This window comes from Heterodontus francisci, unplaced genomic scaffold (genome assembly GCF_036365525.1).
Source record: "Heterodontus francisci isolate sHetFra1 unplaced genomic scaffold, sHetFra1.hap1 HAP1_SCAFFOLD_124, whole genome shotgun sequence".
Taxonomy (NCBI): Eukaryota; Metazoa; Chordata; class Chondrichthyes; order Heterodontiformes; family Heterodontidae; genus Heterodontus; species Heterodontus francisci.
In genome coordinates, this window is record NW_027140322.1 from 2,750,927 (window position 1) to 2,774,611 (window position 23,685).

Consider the following 23,685-nt stretch of genomic DNA (forward strand, 5'->3'; position numbering starts at 1 on the left):
TACAATAAATCTGACATCTTGTAATTACAGATGAGGACAGTCACAACTTGTTTCTCAACATTGTGGTGAATGGCTGTTGTTCGGTCTGGAAAGTGTTTTTGAGTGATGTTTCCCAGGGTTCAGTACTCGGATCACGGTGGTTTCTTATACACCAGCAGAGATCCGGAAATGCTCGTGCTGAAATGACTATCTATATTGCACTCCCTTTAACTCCCCGTCCGATTCCAATCCAACATTCCCATGCAATCAAACTCATGCCATAATATCCTAAACATTTCAGGCCTCCCATATAATCACCTCCCATTCCTCATAATACACCTTGCTCCCGTGCCATACACAACCACCTTCGTAGATCACCCATGCCATTCCCAGCCCATGCCGCCCCATTTAGTTTAACTGAGTTTAGTTTAGTTTAATTTAGAGATACAGCACTGAAAAAGGCCCTTCGGCCCACCGAGTCTGTGCCGACCATCAACCACCCATTTATACTAATCCTACACGAATTCCAAATTCCTACCATATCCCCACCTGTCCCTATATTGCCCTACCACCTACCTGTACTAGTGGCAATTTATAATGGCAAATTTACCTGTCAACCTGCAAGTCTTTGGCATGTGGGAGGAAACCGGAGCACCCGGAGGAAACCCACGCAGACACAGGGAGAACCTGCAAACTCCACACAGGCAGTACCCAGAATTGAACCCGGGTCGCTGGAGCAGTGAGGCTGCGGTGCTAACCACTGCATTCTGAACTACTGTGACATCCACCCTCAACCCACCCATGCTGTCCCCTCTCCATCCTACCATGCTGTCTCCACTCCTCCCCATAATGGTGGGACACCGCTCTATCTTCATCATCAGTAGCCAGCAGTGGAAGCCATAACTCATTAACAGATGCTGGGGAGCCATTAGAGTAGAACCCGATTAACTGAGGCCATCGAGCAGAGTGCGCTGAAGGCCAGTAACTGAGGTCAATGGGTGGTAAAAGGCGGTGACCAGTAAGTGAAATTGTGGAGCAATGAGAGATGGAGCACACTATCTGAGGCCGGGGAGCACTGACAGCTGGAGCCTAGTAACCGAGCCCGGGGAGTGGTGAGAGCCAGTGGTCAGAAACCGAGGCCAGATGGTGGGGAGGTGGAAATATGAGAGCCTAAACCCAGTTATTGAGGCCGGCGGCGCGGGCGGGGACGGGGGTTGTGAAGGGGGTGCAGGAGGGTGGGTACCAATGTGAGAGCCAGAACCCAGTAATTGAGGCTGGGGAGCAGTGAGAACCAGAGGCAAGTAACCAAAGCCAAGGACCAGTGCGAGCGTGGGGTGAGTAACCGAGGACAGGGAGCATTGACAGCCGGAGTCCAGTACAAAGGCCAAAGAGTAGCAAGAGCCATCGCTCAGTAACAGGGGCCAGGAACCTGCCAGAACGCAGAACCAAAGGGTGCGCACAGCGTGCGCTGGGATACTGAGCATAGTAACCGAAGCTAGGGAGCACTGAAAGCCAGAACAAGGTAACCAAAGTGAGGGAGCAGTGAGAATCAGAGCCTGGTAACCAATACGAGAGATCAGTGTGACCCAGAGCCCAGCAACTGAGGCCAGCGAGCAATGCCAGCTGGAGCCCAGTGAACAAGACCACAGCACAGAGAGCCGGAGCCCAGTAATGGAGACCAGGGACCAGAGATGGCTGGACCAAGGTCTAGGAGGAGAGAGAAGAGTGGGGTCTCATTACCAAGGTAAGGAAGCAGCGATAACCGGCGCTCAGGAACAAAGGTCAGGAACAGGGATGGCTGGAACATATTTACGAAGGCCTGGAAGCAGCGCAAATCAGAGTCCAGGAACTGTGGCTGGGGAAGAGTGAGAGCCAAGAGACAGAGCCACTTATTTTGTTTACCTGAATCAGGAGCAATGTCTGTACATATGCTTTCTTTCTGCAAAGAACAGGGCTCTGTTTACTAATACATGCAGCTTCATGTAATTGCAAATGTACACTTCTTGGCACACTGAGGATTATTTCGCAAATGCTGCCCAATTACGGAATCACATCTAATGTTGGACACTGTGTTTTAAGTTTTGCAAGCACCGGCTTGTTGGATTCTGCCTGTGCATTGCCTGTTGTGACCAGTGTAAGGGACATGTTTGATACAATGCACCAGTTTTCCATTACATTGGTATGCTTGGGAATGTCCTGATGAGTGCACGACGAACAGCTTCAACAACTGGTCTCTATTTTCAGCAATATTGAAATAGTTCAACTCACTGTGGATCATATCGACCCCTCCCCCATTTTCCTTGCAGAAACTTAGGTATTGAGGCCACTATCTGAGGCAGTGCAGCAACAGCAGGAGCCAGCATCTAGTAACAAGGGCGGGGAGCAGTGAAAGTAAGACACAAGTAACTGAGATTGTGGAGAAGTGAGAGCTAGAGCCCAATAACTGGGGTTGGGAAGCTGTGGCACCTGCAGCCCAGTAACTGAGGCCAGGGAGCATACAGGGCGAGAGCCTAGTAAACAAGGCCGGTGAGCAGTGAAAACTGGAGCCCAGTAGCCAACGTCAGGGAGCAGAGAGGGTTGGAGCCTCGTTACCAAGGCCGAGAATCAGCGAGAACAGGAGCCCAATTGCCGAGGCTAGGGAAGAGCGAGGGCCAGGAGACAGAGACCAGTAACCGAGGAGAGCGAGAAGCGAGAGCTGAGGGCAGGTCCGTAGTAACTGAGCCTGGGGAGTGGTGAGAGCCAGAACCCAATAGCTGAGGCCAGGGAACAGTGAGGTCTAGGGGTCACTGCACAGTAAGCAAGGCTGGGGATTAACAAGCCCTGATGCCCATGCGCGGACTGGGGCATAGTGAAAGCTGGAGCCCAATAAATGAGGCCAGTGAACAGCGAGAGCCAGAGGCCCATTCGCCGAGACTGGAGGTCATTGAGAGCAAGAGAACAGTTGCTGAGGCTGGTTGTAGTGAGAACCAGAGCCTAGTAGCCAATGCCAGGGAGCAGCGAGAGCTGGAGCCCGGTAAACAAAGGTGGAAGCAATGAGAGCTGGAGCCGAGGAACCAAGTCCGGGGTGCAGTGAAAGGCGGAGCCTAGAGGCCAATAATGGAGCCTGATCCCAGTTTTCGAGGCCAGGAAACAGAAAAGAAATGTCCACAAATCAATTTCAGGAAGCAGCGCGATCTGGACGCCATTAACTGAGGCTAGGAGAGCGGGAGGTAGTGGCCAGTAACCAAGGCAAGGGAACATCAAAAGCCTGAGCCCAGTATGAGAGGCCAAGGGCAGCAAAAGCTGGAGTCTGGTAACAGAAGCTGGGCTACAACAAGAGGCGGAGTCTGGAGCACAACAACAGAGCGTGGGGTGCAGCGAGAGCTGGAACCCAGTAATCGATGCCAGGGGCACGAAGTGCTGGAACGCAGTTCTCCAGCCCGGGAAGCAGCAAGTGCCAAAACCAAGTAATGGAATCCAGGAAGCAAAAGGGATCTGGAGCCCAGTCACGAAAGCCGGACAGCAGTTGGAATCAGTATCCAGTAGCCAAGACTGGTGTGCAGTGAGAACAGGAGGGCAGTAACCGAAGAAAGGGAACAGCAAGGGCCGGTGTTCGGTAACTGAGGCCAGCTGCAGCGAAAGCCAGTGCAGTAATAAAGGCCAAAGAGTATCAAAAGCTGAAGCCCAGTAACCGAGGCCAGAAACCAGCCAGAGCCCAGAAGCCGAGGCACTGAGTCTGGAGAGCAGTAGGAAACAAATAACATTGACCGAGGCCAAGAGCCAGCCAGAGCCCAGAATCTAAGGCTGTAAGCAGTGAGAGTCAGAGTCTAGTAACCGAGGCCGGTAACATCAGGGTTTGGAGTCCATTAACCAAGGATGGAAATTATAGTGAGAGCCTGTAGCCCAGTTACTGAGGCTGGTAGTAGCAGCGCCTGGAGTCAAGTAACTGAGGTCGGGGTGCAGCAAGAGCCGGAGCCCAGTAACCATGGCTGGTGAACAACGACAGCCAGAGACCAGTAACCGAGGCGAGGTAGAATCGACAGCCAGAGGCGACTGAGGCTGGGGAGCAGTGAGAACCGAGAGCCAGCAAAGAGGCAGGTGCCATCATCAAAATTGTGTTTATCAATTTCAGATCATAACATCTAATCATGTTATTGTATGGCAGCTGTTTGTCGTGATTTTACATGTTCCCACATACACCTTCTCTACACCCATCATTTGTTTCTTTGCTTATCCCATTGCCATCCCATTTTATGTTCCACTATCGTCATTTTGTGATATAATCTCTCCTGTTTTCCATTGTATTATATACCTTGTCATTGGTACTTTCTTCAACTCCCTTCTTTACCTACCTGGATTAAAAACCGTCCCACCTCTCACCTCTCCCAGTTCTGACGAAGGAAACATTAATTCACTGACCTGAAACATTATTTATTTTTCTCTGTCCTGCGATGGTGTCATACTTGCTGAATATTTCCAGCCTTTTCTGTTTTTATTTCAGATTTGCAGGATCTGCAGCACTTTTCCCTTGCATAGAAAGTTAAATGTTGGACTGACTGAGAGATACCCTCACCTGTGACAGGCAGCGCGGAATTCAATTATTTTAAAGCAGTAATTGGAAATGAGCCCACTGAAAAATTAATGAAACAAATAATCTCAATCGTCACTATGATAACTGTAAACACGGGAAATTATAGGGGATCAGACATTAGGTTGGGAGCAAAAACATCAGTTTAAAGAAGTTGAGAGAGACATTTATACATTTATTAACATAGCCAATGATGGATCTAATTACTGTACCTTTGACAGTTATTTCTGCTGGACACAGGATTTAAAGTAAATCATCACGACTGTATTAGGAAATACAATAAAAAAACAGCTGGAATCAGTGAATGGATTGACAAGTAAATAAAAAAAACTATTAAAGTTAACATGAGCAATAATAGATTTATAATAAATATGACGACTGGTAAATATTAATGAGTACAGTTACAACTTCAGTACGTTTTTCGTATCAACATTGTGGTGAATGGCAGTTGCTTTTCAGACTGGAGCAAGATTTGTAGTCATGGTCCCCGGGTTCAGACCGAGTATCACTGCTGTTTCTTATCCGCGAGCAGAGATTCAGAAATGTTAGTGCTGAAATTAATATCGATATTGTAACTGTGGCACAGTGGCACAGTGGTTAGCACTGCAGCCTCACAGCTCCAGCGACCCGGGTTCAATTCTGGCTACTACCTGTGTGGAGTTTGCAGGTTCTCCCTGTGTCTGCGTGGGTTTCCTCCGGGTGCTCCGGTTTCGTCCCACATGCCAAAGACTTGCAGGTTGATAGGTAAATTGGCCATTATTGCCATGCAATCCGTCTCATGCCATATCATCCCAAACATTCTAACATTCTCATATCATTACATGCCATTCCCCATCATACACCTTGTTCCCATGCCGTCCCCAACCACCGTCATATACTACCCATGCCATTCTCACCCCTTACCGCCCCACTCCAAACTACCATGATGTCCATCCTCAACTCACCCATGCCATCCTGTCTCCATCCTACCATGCCGTCTCCACTCCTCCCCCACAATGGCGTCGCACCTCTTTCTCCCATCATCATCAGGACCGCTGGTGGGAGGCCAGAATACAGTAACAGAGGCTGGGGAGCCACAAGAGTTGGGATCGAGTAACTGAGGCCGATCAGCAGGAAAAGGCGAAGACCAGTAAGTGAAACTGGGGAGCAATGAGAGATGGAGCACGCTATCTGAGTCCGGGAAGCAGTGAGAGTGGAAGCTGAGTAAACGAGGTTGTGTAGCAGATAAAGCTGGAGGATGGTAACCAAAGCAAAGGAGCAGTGAGAGCCCAAGCCCATTAACCAAGGCCAGGGAGCAACGAGAGCCGGAGTCCTGTAACCGAGGCATGACAGCATTGAAGGTGCAGTCCAGTAACCGAGGCTGGGGAGCCTTGAGAGCCGGAGCCCAGCTTTCGAGGTAAGGGAGCGGTGAGAGCTGGCGACCAGTAACCGAGGCTGCACAACAGTGAGAGCTGGAGCCCAGTAACCGAGGCCGGGGTGGTTGGGGTGGGGGAATGTGAGAGCCAGAGCCCAGTAATTGAGGCCGGGGAGCTGTGAGAGCTGGAGCGTAGTACCAAGGTCCGAGCCAAGAAAGAGCTGAATCGCAGTAACAGGGACCAGGAACCAGCCAGAGCCCAGAACTCACGGGCGTGAGCAGTGATCGCTGGTATCCGGAGCCCAGTAACCGAGGCAAAGAACAGTCAGAGCTAGAACCAGGTACCTGAGGCAAGGCAGCAGTGAAAGCCAGAGCCAGGTAACTGAGATGAGGGATCAGTGAGAGTCAGAGCCAGGTAATCGAGGCAAGGCAGTTGTGAGAGCTGAAGTCCGGAGCCATGTAATCGAGGCTTGTATAGCAGACACTTCATAGCAAATCAAGCCACTATCCAATCAGAAAAGTGCAGACAGATAGTAATGTGTTTTATTTTTACAGGTTTTATGTTTTTCATCAATACTTCTGCTAGGATACATTAGCTGACATCTCAGAAACTATCTAATAGACATAAATTGGGCTAACATACTTGTCCTCATTCAGTGATAATTGGATTAATTTTCAAAGGGGCCGAGACAGTAAAATATCCAAAGCCATCGCCATTTACTTGACCTCAGTTATATACCAAAACAACCAGTTACAGTAACGGAGGGAAGGATATGATAGAAAGTTAAGTAGAAACAGAAAATGCTGGAAATACTCAGTCGGTCCGGCAGCGTCTGTGGAGAGCGAAACAGTTAATGTTTTAGGTCAGTGATACATCGCCAGAACTGGCAGTGCTTTGAGATGTAATAGTTTTTCCTCCAGGCAGGGAATGGGAAAGATAAAATCATCAACATTAAGTTAAAAACAATTCAGATCATAAAATCTGATCTCATTATTGGACGGCGGCTGTTGCTGGTGAATCGGCATTTTCCCATGTACACATCCTCTACAGCCATTCTTTGTTTCTTTACTTGTCCCATTGCCAATTTACATTATAGCATCATCCGTTTTGTCATTTAATCTCTCCTGTTTTCCACCCTATTACAGAGTTTTCCGCTTATACTTTCCTTCTCTCTTTCCTTTCCCTGTCTGGTTTACAATCTGTTCCCTCTCTAGGCACTCCCAGTTCTGACGGGGGGTGGGGTCACGGACCAGAAATATTAGTTATGTTTTCTCTCTCCACAGCTACTTCCAGACCTGCTGAAAATTTCCAGAATGTTATGATTTTATAACTGATTTCCAGGTTCTGAAGCACTTTGCTTTGTATAGAAAGTTAGTTATTGGAAAGACTGAGAGATTCCTTCACCTGTGACAGGCAGCACGGAATTCAGTTATTTCAGAACAATGATTGGAAATGAGTCCACTTGAAAATCACTGAAGCAAGTAATCTCTGTAATTGCTAAGTTAACTGTAAACAGATATTGTCAGAGAAATTGTACACCAGGTAATGAGTAAAAAGATGCGTTTGAAGAAGTTGGGGTGACATTTGTACATTGGTTACCAGATTCAGTGCTGCATATAATTTGTGGCAGGAATTTCCCGATGAAAAAAGGGTTTGAATTAAATACTTTTTTATAGTGCTGGAGCTACATAGCGGGTCTGGCAACATCTGTGGAGAAAGGAATTGAGTTAACGTTTCAGTTCTGCGACGTCATCAGAACTGGAAACGGTTATAAATGTTATCAACTTTGAGTAATTGGTGGTGGGGGAAGGGGGAAAGAAGAGCAAAAGGGACGTCTTTGATAGAGTATAGGGCAGGAAAGATGAAATGAAAGAAATATCCTGCAACAGCAGGCAAAGGGATTGGTAAAAGATCAAGGCATGAGTCCAACATGAGTGTTAATGGCAGAATAATGAACAGCTCTGTCTGAAAGGAAAAACATGAAAAACAAGTTTAAGCCCAGCAGAATGCAAAACAAAATGGCAGTCAAGGTCGAAATCCGATTTTCTCCATTTGGTTTAAAGAAACGGCTGAAGGCACTGGGTACTGCAAAGGTTATGGGATAAGAGCAAAGTACTTCAGAAGCTGGAACACTAAAATGAGAACAGGAAGTACCAGGAATATTTAGCAGGTCTGGCAGAATCTGTGGAGGGAGAAACAGATTTAAAGCTTCAGGTCTGCGATCCTTCATCAGAACTGGCAAAATGAACAAGTGAGATGGGGAACGGGGGAAGTGGAGCAAGAAGGAAGCACTGTGATGGGACAGAGTGAGGAGAGATAAAATGGCAGATGCCATGCAACAGAATGCAAATTGAGTACTAAATAGTTGCAGTAAAAGAGAAAGCATGAGTCCAGAGAGAATGCAAAGGCAGAATATTGAATAGCTGTGCACGAAGGCAAAAACATGAAAAGTAATTTAGAGACTAGCACACGCTTAAGAAATGATATAGATAAATTAAATAAAAGTAATAAATAATCAAAAATAATTGGTCTCATGGTCTGAAATTATTGAACTCAATATTGAGTCCAGTAGACTGTAGATTGCCTAATGAAACAATAAGGCATTGTTCCTCGAGCTTGAGCTAATGTTCATTGGAACACTGCAGCAGGCCAAGGACATACATGTGGCTATGGGAACAAGATGGAGCATTAAAACGGGAAGCTACCGGAAGCTCAGGATCATGCTTGTCGACCGAGCGGAGGTATTCTGTAAAGTGGTTACCCAATCTGTGTTTGTCTCCCAATGTAGAGGAGACCGAACTATGAGCAGCGAATGCAGTATAGAAAATTAAAAAGAATACAAGTAAATCACTGCCTCACCCGACCAACCCTGTTTATGGACCAAAATAAGCTGTGCCCTGAGCCAAGCTGTTCCAGTCCAGCTGCAACCCAGCAATGTAGAAAACTGCCCAAGTTGAGAGGAGGTGTTGCTGTAGTGGTATTGTCGTTTGATTAATAACCCAGAGGCCCCGAGTATTCCCCTGTGGACATGGGTTCGAATACCACCATGGCAGAAGATGAAATTTTAAATCCATGAATAAAAAAATCTGGGACTAAAAAGCTAATTTAATGATGGTCATGAAACCATTGTTAAAGGTCACAAAAAAGCAGTCTGGTTCACAATTGCCTTTTCGTGAAGGAAATCCACAGTTCTTACCTGATCTGGCCTACATTTGACTACAGACCCACATCAATGTGGTTGACTCTGAAAATTGTCTAGCAAACCACTCAGTTACACCTCTTCCACGAACATTCACTCCCTCCACCAGCGATGTACAGTGGCAACAGTGTGTACCATCTACAAGATGCAATGCACCAAGGCTGATCAGCCCATACTTTCCAAACATGTGACCTCTTCCACTTGAAAGTACATGGGCAGCAGATGCACGCCAATAGCCCTAGCTGCAATTTCCCCTCTAAACCACACACTATTCTGACTTCAACTATATGACCTTTCCTTCGCTGTCACTGCGGCAAAATCCCAGAACGCCATTCTTAATAGCACTGTGGGTCTACCAACACCACATGGACAGCAGCGTTTCAAGAAGGCAGCTCACCACCTGGGCAATTAGGGATAGGCAATAAATGCTGGCCTGGGCAGCGATGTCTATATCCCATGAAAGCAATAAAAACACTAAAAAGACGGACCTGCTGGCATCGACCTCGGCACTGGAAATGACGACAGCAAATCCAGCCTTGTTGATCCTTACTAACGTCTGGGAGATTCTGTCACAGGTGGGGGAGCTGTGCCACAGACTGGTCAAACAACAGCCTGACAAACTCATACTTTCTACATAATTCCTAACGGACCTTGTCCCAGACACGATTATCGCCATTCATGGCAGGGCAGACCCAAAAGAGGTGGTGGGCCTGTGGGAGGGAGTTGCACTGGGAGTCCTCCACATCGACTCCTGAGTCCATGAAGTCTCATGACACAGTCAAGGAACCTCCTGCTGATTACCACCTACTGCACCCGCTCCCCACCCTCGTTCTCAACTTATGAATCAGTAATCCTCCATGTTGAACACCACGATGAGGTAGCACTGAGGGTGGCAAGGGTGAAGAACGCACTCTAGGTGGAGGACTTCAATTCCCGGTAGCTCGGTAGCACCACGACTGGTCGAGTCCTGCAGGTCATAGCTGCTGGACTGGTTCTGCGGCAAGCGGAGAAGGAACCAACACGAGGGGGAAATATACTTGACATCATCCTCACCAATCTGCTTGCCGCAGATGCATCTGTCCATTGGTAAAAGTGACCACCGCAGAGCCCTTGTGGAAACGGAGTCCCACCTTCACATTGAAAATACCGTCCATCGTGTTGTGTGGCATTATCACCGTGTGAAGTGGGATGTCTTTCGAACAAATTTAGCAATGCAAAACTGGCATCCATAAGGCACTGTGGATCGTTATCAGCATCAAAATTGTACTCAAACACACTCTCTAACCTCATGTCCCGGCATATTCCCCACTCTACTGTTACCATCAAGCCAGGGTATCAACCCTGGTTCAATGAAGAGTGCAACAGGACATGCCAGGTGTAGCACCAAGCATACCTCAAAATGAGGTGCCAACCTGCTGAAGCTACAACACAGGACTACTTGCATGCCAAAGCAGCATAATCAGCATGGGCGAGACAGAGCTAAGTGATCCCACCAACAACGATTCAGATCGAAGCTCTGCAGTCATGAATGGTGGTGGATATTTCAATAAATAACTGGAGGAAGTAGATTCATAAATTTCCCGAACCTCAATGATGGGGTAGCGCAGCACATCAGTGTAAAATACCAGGTCGAGCTTCCGGAGTGTTGCTGGAACTGCATCCATCCAAGCAGGTCAAGAGTATTCCATCACACTCCTGACTTGTGCCTTGTGGATGGTTGACAGGATTTGCGGAGTCAGGACGTGAATTACTCACGACGGGATTCCTGGCCTCTGACTTGCTATTGTAGCCACGGTACTTATATGGCTACTCCAGTTCAGTTTTTGGTCAACGATCGCTGAAGCCCCCACTTTCAAAAGCATGGCGGTTACCATTGACCAGAAACTGAACTGGAGTAGCCATATGAATACCGTGGGTACAACAGCAGGTCAGAGGCCAGAAATCCTGTGGGGAGTAACTCACATCCTGAATCCCCAAAGCATGTCCACCATCTTCAAGGCATAAGTCAGGAGTGTGATGGAATACTCTCCACTTGCTTGGATGGATGCAGCTCGAGCAACACTCCGGATGCTCGACAACATCCGGGACAAAGCAGCCCGCTTGGTTAGCACCCCGTCAACAAACATTCCCTCCCTCCACTACCGATGCACAGTGGCAGCAGTGTGTACAATCTGCAAGATGCACTGCAGCAATGCACCAAGGCTAATCAGGCACCACCGTCCACACAGTCCACCTAGAAGGACACGAGCACCAGATTCGTGGAAACAGGCACCACCTTCAGGTTCCCCTCCAAGCCACACACCATCCTGACTTGGAACTATATCACTATTCCTTCATGGTTGCTGGGTCAAAAGCCTGGAACACCCTTCCAAATGGCACTGTGGGTGTTCCTACCCTATATGGACTGCAGCGGTTCAAGCAGACAGCTCACCACCACCTTCTCATGGGCTATTAGGCATGGGCAGTAAATGCCGCCTGGTCATTGACGCCCACATCACATAAAACAAATAAAAAAGTATGTCCTGTACATAAAACGCAGGATAAATCCAACCCGGCGAATTACCGCCCTATCAGTCAACTCCTGATTATCAGCAATGGAATGGCATAGGTCGTTGACAATGCTACAAAGCAGCACTTGATCAGCCGTAAACTGCTCACTGATGCTCAATTTGGCTTCTGCCAGTGCCATGCAGCTCCTGACCTCATTTAACCCTTGATAAAAAGATGGACTAAAGAGCTGAACTCCAGGAGTGAGGTGAGAGTGACTGACCATGACATAAAGCCAACATTTGACAGAGTATGGCATCAAGGAGCACTAGCAAAACTGAAGCCAGTGGAAATCAGGGGGGAAACTTTCCATTGCTTCGAGTTGTACATAGCACAAAGAAAGATGGTTGTGGTTGTTGGAGGTCAATCTTCTCAGTCCCAGGGCATCAATGCAGGAGTTGCTCAGAGTAGTGTCCTGGGCTAATGATCTCAGTTGCTTCATTAACCAACTTTCCTCCAGCATAATGTCAGAAGTGGGAATGTTCACTGATGATTGCACAATGTTCAACACCATTTGCGACTCCTCAGATACTGAAGCAACCCATGGCCACATACAACAAGTCTTGAAAAACGTCCAGCTTGGGCACATAAGTGGCAAGTGACATTCGCGCCACACAAGTGCCAGGCAATGACCATCTCAAACAAGAGAGAATCTAACCATCTCCCCTTGTCATTCAATGGCATTGCCATCGCTGAATCCCCCACCATCAACATCCTGGTTGTCACCATTGAGCAGAAACTGAACTCGACCAGACAGATAAATGCTTCATCCACAAATGCAGGTCAGTGAACAAAGAACAAAGAACAAACAATGTACAGCACAGGAACAGGCCATTCGGCCCTCCAAGTCTGCGCCGATCTTCATGCCTGCCTAAACTAAAACTTTCTGCACTTCCGGGAACCGTATCCCTCTATTCCCTTCCTATTCATGAATTTGTCAAGATGCCTCTTAAATGTTGCTATCGTACCTGCTTCCACCACCTCCCCAGCAGCAAATTCCAAGCAGTCACCACCCTCAGTGTAAATAACTTGCCTCGCACATCCTCTCCAAACTTTGCCCCTATCTCCTTAAAGCTAAATCCCCTAGTAACTGACTCTTCCACCCTGGGAAAAAGCTTCTGACTATCCACTCTGTCCATACCGCGAATAACTTTGTCAACCTCTATCATGTCGCCCCTCCACCTCCGTCGTTCCAGTGAAAACAATCCGAGTTTATCCAAACTCTCCTCATAGCTAATGCCCTCCAGATCAGGCAACTTCCTGGTAAACCTCTTCTGTACCCTCTCCAAAGCCTCCACGTCCTTCTGGTAGTGTGGCGACCAGAAATACACGCAATATTCTAAGTGAGGTCGAATTAAAGTTCTGTACAGCTGCAGCATGACTTGCCAATTCTTATACTCTAAGCCCCGACTAATGAAGGCAAGCATGCAGTATCCCTGCTTGACTACCTTATCCACCTGCGTTGCCACTTTCAGTGACCTGTAGACCTGTATGCCCAGATTTCTCTGCCTGTCAATACTTCTGAGGGTCCTTCCATTTACTGTACACTTCCCACCTGCATTAGACCTTCCAAAATGCATTACCTCACATTTTTCCGGATTAAACTCCATCTGCCATTTCCCCGTCCAAGTCTCCAACCGATCTATATTTTGCTGTATCCTCTGACAATCCTCAACACTATCCGTAACTCCACTAACCTTTCTGTCGTCCGCAAACTTACTAATCAGACAAGCTACATTTTCCTACAAATCATTTATATATACTGCAAACAGCAAAGGTCCCAGCACTGATCCCTTTGGAACACCACTAGTCACATCCCTCCATTCAAAAAAGCACCCTTACACTGCTGCACTCTGTCTTCTATGACTGAGCCAGTTCTGCATCCATCTTGCCACCTCCCCTCTGATCCTGAGTGACTTCACCTTTTGTACCAGTCTGCCATGAGGGACCTTGTCAAAGGCTTTACTGAAGTCCATATAGATAACATCCACTGCCCTTCCTTCATCAATCATCTTTGTCATTTCCTCAAAAAACTCAATCAAATTAGTGAGACATGACCTCCCCTTCACAAAACCATGCTGTCTCTAGCTAATACGGTTGCTTGTTTCCAAATGGGAGCAAATGCTGTCCCGAAGAATCTCTCTAATATTTTCCCTACCACTGACGTAAGGCTCACCGGCCTATAATTACCTGGATTATCCTTGCTACCCTTCATAAATAAAGGAACAGCATTGGCTATTCTCCAGTCCTCTAGGACCTCACCCAGGCTGGTAATTCTGTGGTGAGCACCTCACCAACTGTCTTCTCAATGCCTGTACACCATCTAGAAGGCTCAAGTCGGATGTGTGATGGAATACTCTCCTTTTGCCTGGAAGGGTGCATCTCCAACAACACTCAGGAAGCTCGATATCATCCAGAGTGGCACCCAATCTACCACTTTCAACACTCACTTCCTCCACCACCAAGGCACCTTGGCAGCAGAGTGTACCAAATAGAAGAGGCGCCTTCGGCAGCACCTTCATTGGATAGACACATGGATGAAAATGGAATACTGTAGGTCAGATGGTTTCACAGGTCGGCTCAACATCGAGGGCCGAAGGGCCTGTACTGCGCTGTAATGTTCTAATTCTAATTCCAAACCCGTGAACATGGGAATGCCACCACCTGCAGCTTCCTCTCCAGGCCACACACCAGCGTGCATTGTAACTATATCAACGTTCCTTCATTGTCGCTTTGTTATAATCCTGGAAGTCCCTTTCTAACAGCAATGTGGATGTACCTACCTGATGCGGACTGCAGTGGTTCAAGAAGGCCGCTCACCACCATCTTCTCAAGGGCCATTAGTGATGGGAAATACATGCTGGCCTGGCCAACGACGCCAACAGCACATGATCGAATAAAAACATAGTTGTTGAACTTAATATTCAGTCGTGAGGACTTTAGAATGCCTAAAAGGAAGATGAGGTGCTGTCCCTCGAGCTTCCGTTTACATTAAATCATTCTGATTGGACTGGCAAATAGACTAAAAGGAAGCATCGATTTCAGCTGGAATCAGCAATTGATCCAGAACTTGATAAAACATGGATTTATCGGATTGCATTAAACATGAGTAAGAAAGGGAGGCTTTGCATTGAAATAGCGCCTTTGACGACCACCGGACATCTCAAAGCGTTATACTGACAATGCAGCATTTTTGAAGTTCAGTCACTGTTCTCATCCAGGAAACGCAGCGCCCAGTATGCAGACAGCAAACTGCCAGAAACTGCCGAAATACCTGTTTTTCTGATGTTCACTGAGTGACACATATTGACCAGGAGACCAGGAATGGCCTCCAATCTCTTATTTGAAATAGTGCCACGGATTCGTTTGTAACCACCTCAACAAGCCTTGGGTAGTGTCTCTTCTGAAAGCTGGCACGTCCAACAGTGCAGCTCTCCCTCAGTATTACACTGTCATTTTGTGCTCAAACCCGAGATTGGGACTTGAAGATAGAATATTGTGATTCAAGTTAGTAACTGGTTGCTAATAAATCAGCACTACACTCAATATTGATAACAGAATTCAGGAGATCATTTACCAACATTTTAGTGAATAGCTGTTTTTGGGACCAGAGAGAGCTATACAGTGGCATTCCTCAGGGTTCAGGACGTTGACCACTGCTGTTTATGATATCCATGAATGACTTCGGGGTACAAAGCACAATATCGAAATTTGTAGAAGATGTGAAGTGTGGAGGTCGAGAGAAAAGTGAGGAAGAGTTGTTATCTCTGGGTTTTTGCCCGTGCCACGTGATAACGAAGCGAGGAAGAGGGAGAGAGAGGAGTTGAACACGTGGCTGTAGGAGGGAGGGTTTTGGTTTCCAGGATAATTGGGGCTCTTTCTGGGGTAGGTGGGACCTCTACAAACAGGATGGTCTTCACTTGAACCAGAGGGATACCGATATCCTGGCGGGGGTGGGGGGGGGGAGATTTGCTTGTGCTCTTCGGGGGTGGGGGGTGGGTTTAAACTAATTCAGCAGGGGAATGGGAACCTAAATTGTAGTGCCAGTGTACAGGATGTTGAGAGTAGTGAGGTCAGGGAAAAGGTTACAAGGACGCAAGAGGGCACGAGCAAGCAAGAACCTGGTTTAAAGTGTGTCCACTTCAACGCCAGGAGCATCCGGAAGAAGGTGGGTGAGCTTGCAGCATGGGTTGGTACCTGGGATCTCGATGTAGTGGCCATTTCGGAGACATGGGTAGAGCAGGGGCAGGAATGGATGTTGCAGGTTCCGGGATTTAGATGTTTCAGTAAGAACAGAGAAGATGGTAAAAGATGGGGGAGGGGGGGGGTGGGGGTGTGTGGCATTGTTAATCAAGGAGAGTATTACAGCGACAGAAAAGACGTTTGAGGACTCGTCTACTGAGGTAGTATGGGCCGAGGTTAGAAACAGGAGAGGTGAGGTCACCCTGTTGGGAGTCTTTTATAGACCTCCGAATAGTTCCAGAGATGTAGACGAAAGGATAGCGAAGATGATTCTCGACGGGGGCGAGAGTAACAGGGTAGTTGTTATGGGGGACTTTAACTTTCCAAATATTGACTGGAAATACTATAGTTCGAGTACTTTAGATGGGTCAGTTTTTGTCCAGTGTGTGCAGGAGGGTTTTCTGACACAGTATGTAGACAGGCCAACCAGGGGCGATGCCACATTGGATTTGGTACTGGGTAATGAACCCGGCCAGGTGTTAGATTTAGATGTAGGTGAGCACTTTGGTGATAGTGATCACAATTCGGTTAGGTTTACCTTAGCGATGGGCAGGGACAGGTATATACTGCAGGGCATGAATTATAGCTGGGGGAAAGGAAATTATGATGCAATGAGGCAAGATTTAGGATGCGTAGGATGGGGAAGGAAAGTGCAGGGGATGGGAACAATCGAAATGTGGAGCTTATTCAAGGAGCAGCTACTGCGTGTCCTTGATAAGTATGTACCTGTCAGGCAGGGAGGAACTTGTCGAGCGAGGGAGCCGTGGTTTACTAAAGAAGTTGAAGCGCTTGTCAAGAGGAAGAAGAAGGCTTATGTGAGGATGAGACGTGAAGGCTCAGTTCGGGCGCTTGAGAGTTACAAGCTACCCAGGAAGGATCTAAAGGGAGAGCTAAGAAGAGCAAGGAGAGGACACGAGAAGTCATTGGCGGATAGGATCAGGGAAAACCCTAAGGCTTTCTATAGGTATATCAGGAATAAAAGAATGAACAGTTAGATTAGGGCCAATCAAGGATAGTAGTGGGAAGTTGTGTGTGGAATCAGAGGAGATAGGGGAAGCGTTAAATGAATATCTTTCGTCAGCATTTACAGTAGAGAAAGAAAATGTTGTCGAGGAGAATACTGAGATTCAGGCTACTAGGCTAGATGGGATTGAGGTTCACAAGGAGGAGGTGTTAGCAATTTTGGAAAGTGTGAAAATAGATAAGTCCCCTGGGCCAGATGGGATTTATCCTAGGATTCTCTGGGAAGCTAGGGAGTAGATTGCAGAGCCTTTGTCCTTGATCTTTATGTCGTCATTGTCGACAGAAATAGTGCCGGAAGACTGGAGGATAGCAAATGTTGTCCCCTTGTTCAAGAAGGGGAGTAGAGACAGCCCTGGTAATTATAGACCTGTGAGCCTTACTTCGGTTGTGGGTAAAATGTTGGAAAAGGTTATAAGAGAGAGGATTTATAATCATCTTGAAAAGAATAAGTTCATTAGCGATAGTCAGCACAGTTTTGTGAAGGGTAGGTCGTGCCTCACAAACCTTATTGAGTTTTTCGAGAATGTGACCAAACAGGTGGATGAGGGTAAAGGCGTGGATGTGGTGTATATGGATTTCAGTGAGGCGTTTGATAAGTTTCCCCACGGTGGGCTATTGCAGAAAATACGGAAGTATGGGGTTGAAGGTGATTTAGAGCTTTGGATCAGAAATTGGCTAGCTGAAAGAAGACAGAGGGTGGTGGTTGATGGCAAATGTTCATCCTGGAGTTTAGTTACTTGTCGTGTACCGCAAGGATCTGTTTTGGGGCCACTGCTGTTTGTCATTTTTATAAATGACCTGGATGAGGGTGTAGAAGGGTGGGTTAGTAAGTTTGCGGATGACACTAAGGTCGGTGGAGTTGTGGATAGTGCCGAAGGATGTTGGAGGGTACAGAGGGACATAGATAGGCTACAGAGATGGGCTGAGAGATGGCAAATGGAGTTTAATGCGGAAAAGTGTGAGGTGATTCACTTTGGAAGGAGTAACAGGAATGCCGAGTACTGGGCGAATGGGAAGATTCTTGGTAGTGTAGATGAACAGAGAGATCTTGGTGTCCAGGTACATAAATCCCAGAAAGTTGCTACCCAGGTTAATTGGGCTGTTAAGAAGGCACATGGTGTGTTAGCTTTTATTAGTAGGGGGATCGAGTTTCGGAGCCACGAGGTCATGCTGCAGCTGTACTAAACTCTGGTGAGACCGCACCTGCAGTATTGCATGCAGTTCTGGTCACCACATTGTAGGAAGGATGTGGAAGCTTTGGAAAGGGTGCAGAGGAGATTTACCAACATGTTGCCTGGTATGGAGGGAAGGTCTTACGAGGAAAGGCTGAGGGACTTGAAGTTGTTTTCGCTGGAGAGAAGGAGGAGGAGATGTGACTTAATGGAGACTTTTAAGATAATCAGAGGGTTAGATAGGGTGGATAGTGAGAGTCTTTTTCCTCGGATGGTGATGGCAAACACGAGGGGACATAGCTTTAAGTTGAGGGGTGATAGATATAGGGCAGATGTCAGAGGTAGTTTATTTACTCTGAGAGTAGTAGGGGCGTGGAACGCCCTGGCTTCAGCAGTCGTAGACTTGCCAACTTTAAGGGCATTTAAGTGGTCATTGGATAGACATATGGATGGAAATGGAATAGTGTAGGTCAGATGGTTTCACAGGTCGGCGCAACATCGAGGGCCGAAGGGCCTGTACTGCGCTGTAATGTTCTAATTCTAATTCTAAGTCTAATGGAATTCTAAAGGGAATAGCAGAGCAGTTGTGTGGGCGGCACAAGGACACCAATATGCATTGGTAACACGCCATTATTGTAAGTAAACTTGCCAAGGTGTGTGGCAGAAGCATAAGAATACCAAGTAAGACACTGAGCTGTTATGATGTACATTCTGCTATATTAAGCTATTTGGCCAAAATCATGGACAAAACGGTACGCTTTAATGGGTGTGGGAAACGAGAAAAGCGCCTGAGAGGGGAGGTGAGATTTGGACAGGGAATTCCAGAGCTCAGGGCTGAGACAACTGATGGCAAGTCCGACAATGGTGAAGCGATTACAATTAGCGATGCATGAGGAGCCAGTTCTGCATGAGCACAGATATCGAGGATGGTTGTGGAGCTGGAGGAAATTACAGATATATAGAGAGGCGAGACCATGAGGGGGTTTGAAAACAAGGAAAATCATTTTCAAATCAAGACTTTTGTTAACTGGGAGCCAGTGTTGGTCAGCGAGCACTGAGGTGCCAGGTGAAAGGGTCATGGAGCAACTTAAAACATGACCAGCAGCGCTTTGAATTATTTCATGTTTATGGAGGGTAGAATGTGGGAGAGCAGCCAGGAGTGCATTGTAATCGTCCAGTCTGGAGGGTTTCATCAGATCGAATGTGGCAGAGTGAATTTCAAGTACTGTTAAGGAGTTGGAACTGGGCGATCTTATTAAAAGTGTTTGATGAAGCAACACATAAAATTCTTGCGACCAAAATTGGAAATCATGGGATTATCGGATCAATGGCTTCACGGCTCGGATTTTGGCTGAACAACAGATAGCAGAGAGTAGTGGAGAAAGCTTGTTTTTCAGTCTGGAGGGAAGTTCACAGTGGGGTTGGGACCGCTGCTGTTTTGATGTATGTTAATGTCATGGGCATTTGTACACAGGTGAATAATATCGAAGTTTTCATATGGCACGAAACTGGTAAATGCTAATCAACAGTGTGAAGGACAGTAACCTATTTCAGGAAGACAGAGACTGACTGGTGAGATTCGCAGCCACCTTGCAAATGCAATTTAACACTGAAATGTGATGAGACACCTGCTCTTAAGACATGTGAGGAAACGGCATTTAAACTGAACAGTTCAATTTTCATGCGGATGCAGGATTAAAGGGACCTGAGTTATCCGTACCCAGAACTTTGAAAGTTGCAGGACAAGTTGGGAAGTCTTTCAAAAACACAGACTCCTCGACTTTACAAATAGAGGCACAGAGTAACAAAAAATCATAATATTTCTTTTATCCATCATTTGTTAGTTCCCAGCTCAAGCATTGGGTCCACTTATGAGCATTGCACTTTGGCAAGGATTTCAAGGACTTAGTGGAGAAGTGGAGGGAGTACCAGAGATCAGAACCTACAGTTGCATGGAGAGATTGAAAAAGCTGGGATTGTTGTTTCTCGAGCAGTGAAGGGTAAGGGGAGATTTAATATAGAAGTTCAAGAAGATTTTGATCGGGTAATTAAGGCAAAACGTTTTCTCGTGTCAGAAAGTTCAGTATTAAGAAAACATAGATTTCAAGTAATTACCAAAGAACCAGTGCGGAAATGAGGAAAATTCTCTTACATAATGAGCTGTTGGCATCTGGAATTTCCTGCCTGCAAACATGCTGCTAGCAGATCCAAAAATATATATTTCCAAAGGAAATTTAGCAAATACATCAAAATGAAAAGAGAAAACAAATCAATGCCATAGTCTGGGGAAAGTGGAGGTGAGGTGAATAATTAGATAATGTTTTTCAAAGAGCCAGAATGGCCACAACAGGCAGAATATCCTACTTTTGTGTTGCATAAATCTAAATGACCAGTTTCTTGTTGAATCGGAGGCACCACGCATAATGCTCCTTGGTTAGGTGTAGGTATAAAAAGCGGCCCTGGAAACTCTGGAAAACATCTCCTTTTGCAACTCTTAAATTTCTCTGCAGCCTCTAATGAATTGATTGGTAATGTTGCAGACCCAGAGGTACTGCAATTACAGTCCTCAATCTTTGACTGGAGTAGGGTCACTAAATCCTTTGGCCTCCCTGAATGTCTGCAACAGCTCACAAAACAAACTAAAGAAAACCATCCACAGCACCTCCACTAACTGTGCAATAGCAGGCATAAGTCAAAAGCCTGCATGTTGGATACCTGGGACTTTTAAATAACACTGGAGGGGGTTTCTCGTGCTACTGAACGCATGTTCAACTGTGGGTGACTAACACGGGAGTACAGTGGACATGAACTAGAGTCCTGAAAAACATGGGGAACTGTGCAGGACACGCTGGACGTGTACAACAGTACAAAAGAGATATTTTATGGATCCAGGTTTCCGTAGCATTGGTGCCAGGGAAGGATACAGAAGAAAATAAATTCATTCTAAAAGGCGAATTAGAAAAAGTCTTGAAGGCAACGGATTTGCAGGAATATGAAAAAATAAACAAGGGAAAGGGACTAATTGTTGCGATGAGGCCATGGAGGGATTTAAACACAAGAAATATAATATTAAAATTAAGGTCTGCCAGACCGGAGCCAATGTAGGTCAGAGAGCACAGGGATGATGTGTGATCGGGACTTGGTGAACCTTAGGATACAGGCAGAAGCAGTTTGGATGAGTTGACGTTTGGAAAGCTATGTAACTTGGATGATGGCCAGGATAGCAATGGGATAGTCAAGTGCGGAGTTAGCAAAGGCACAGATGAGGGGTTAATGTAGCAGATGGGCTGAGACAGAGGTGGAGCTGGGCAATATTCGAGATGTTGGTAGTTGGCAGCGTTGGTGATGGAGAGCATAAGGGGTCGGAACTCAGCTCCGGGTTGAATAGAACACAGGGGTTGTTGACAGTCTGTTGCATGTTCAGTCATTGGCTAGGGAGGGAGATGCAGTTCATGGATAGGGAACAGAGTTTGTGAAAAAGATCGGTGAAATCTAAAATTTCAAGTGCACTATTTCAGTGAAACAGCATTTGCACATCTAACGTCTGGAAATAAAGACTTACCAGGGGCAGCAACTGCAGCAAAGATGAGAAAGTAAATTACAACAACTGTATTTCAATGAAAAATAGTTTGCATATCTGATAGCTAGAAAGAGAGACGTACTAGGGGCAGCAACATCAGCAAGGAGCGAGGGGTAAATGAAAAGAACAGTAGTGCAGTTAAACATGACTATGGAATTAATAGCTGGATATAGCATCTTACCAGGTACACCAACAATAGCGAGCAATGGGTAGTAAATGTATTGAATAATCAGAAGTGCAAAATAGATCCGCCATTTTAATGGTAGCCCAGTATAATTCGCAGAAAGATGATCAAAATCCCAGGATAAACTCCGGTTCATTGTTGTAACATTCCCATCTACTGTTCTCATATTCTGGCCCATTGTTGTAATTGTCCAATTTATTTTTGTAAATTGTAAATTGTTGTATCATTGCAATCTATTGCTCTCAGATTCCGATCTATCCTCTCCCTCTCTCTGGAGCCGCTGATCGCTTTTAGTACTGGAGGTGAAAGTGTGGGATCACACATTGAAACGAGTCCCTTATTCATAGAAGAGAGAAACCCTCCAGTGATACAATTAGAGTCCATATAGACTGACATTAAGTACGGTCACTGAACAAACAGGTTCAGTTAACTCCTCTCAATCCAATACGTTTCGCGCCACAATTAAGTATAACATTTAGCAGGCCCAAAAGGGATATATGAGGGCTGACTATGGAAGGAATTGTGGGAAAAAGCAGAGGAACGGGCCAGAATCTTCCAATCCTCCCTGTGTATAGGACTGGCGACAGAGGACTGGAGATTTACAAATGTTACACTCTGTTTAACAAAAGGAGAGGTAGTGCAATGTCCTCGGGTTTCATAAGTTAGAAATCATCAGGCATTAGTCTTTAGAACTGCTGGAGCTCTTTGTTTGTATCACTCAGCTTCCATACTGCTTGGGAAAACTGCCTTTAGGGTGATGTAGTGTTACATGTCACATACTCCAGTGTAGCAGTGAATGTGGCTGCCTGGAGCACCCTAACACATAAAAATAAGTTCCTATCTCGTTGGTTTTTAACTCTTTACAAACAGCATAAAACATCAGTCTTTCTTCAAAATAATGACACCTCCAAATGAGTATTCCTGTTGCACTCACTAACTTTTTTTTCGGAACTAAAAAAAATTAACAGTAGACTATCAGAAATAACCCAAACCACTTTTGGAAACTTATTTAAGGCTTCTTTCCTTTGCTAAACATTTTATTCACGGTAGAACCTAGCTGGAAATATTTTGAACGTCCATCTTGTAGATTTGGTATTTGGCACTTTCCGTGGTGAATTCACACGCTGTGCAGGTGATGTTGTGTGAGATGGTCCTGATTTTGTAGTAGCCGTACTTGCTGTTGCTAATGTTGTGCCACTTTCTGGTGACGTTGTTTGTGTTATCCCATTGGTTCGTGATGTTTCCGGTGTTGCTGATAACATTTTTCTGTTTTTTCCAGCTTAGTTCTAGGTCGAATATGGACTCTGTTTCTTCTCATTTCTGCCTCACTGGTGCAGGACCTTGGATTATGAGCTCCAATAACAGCTTTCTCTATCTTCCAGGATTTTATGATTGGATACTGTACGTATACAGTTTATCCTTGCAACAGCTCAGGTAGGGATTTAGCATGCATGATATATCGTTGACATCTTCTGCCTGTGTTTCAGTGAGTTGTTGTTTCACTTCCCCCTGGGTACTTGAAGGATGTATCTTTCATGTCAGAGTTCTCTTATACATTCTTCTATGCAACAGCTCTGCAGGCAGTTTCATGTCAGCCTTGAGAGGTGTGGATCGAAGTCACAATAAGTCAAAGTTTGGGTCTTCCTTCATCTCTCCGATTTTTTCTAAGGTCTCTTTTCACCGCGTGGTCATCTCTTTATTGATACCCGTGTCCCTGTGGCAAGTGAGGTGAAGCTGTTAAGCAAAGTCATTGAATTCTCTGGAGGTGGGTTGGGTGCCATCATCATATTAATTTTCAGGAATACCTTGCTGAATAAACTAACCTCCTACTGCTGGA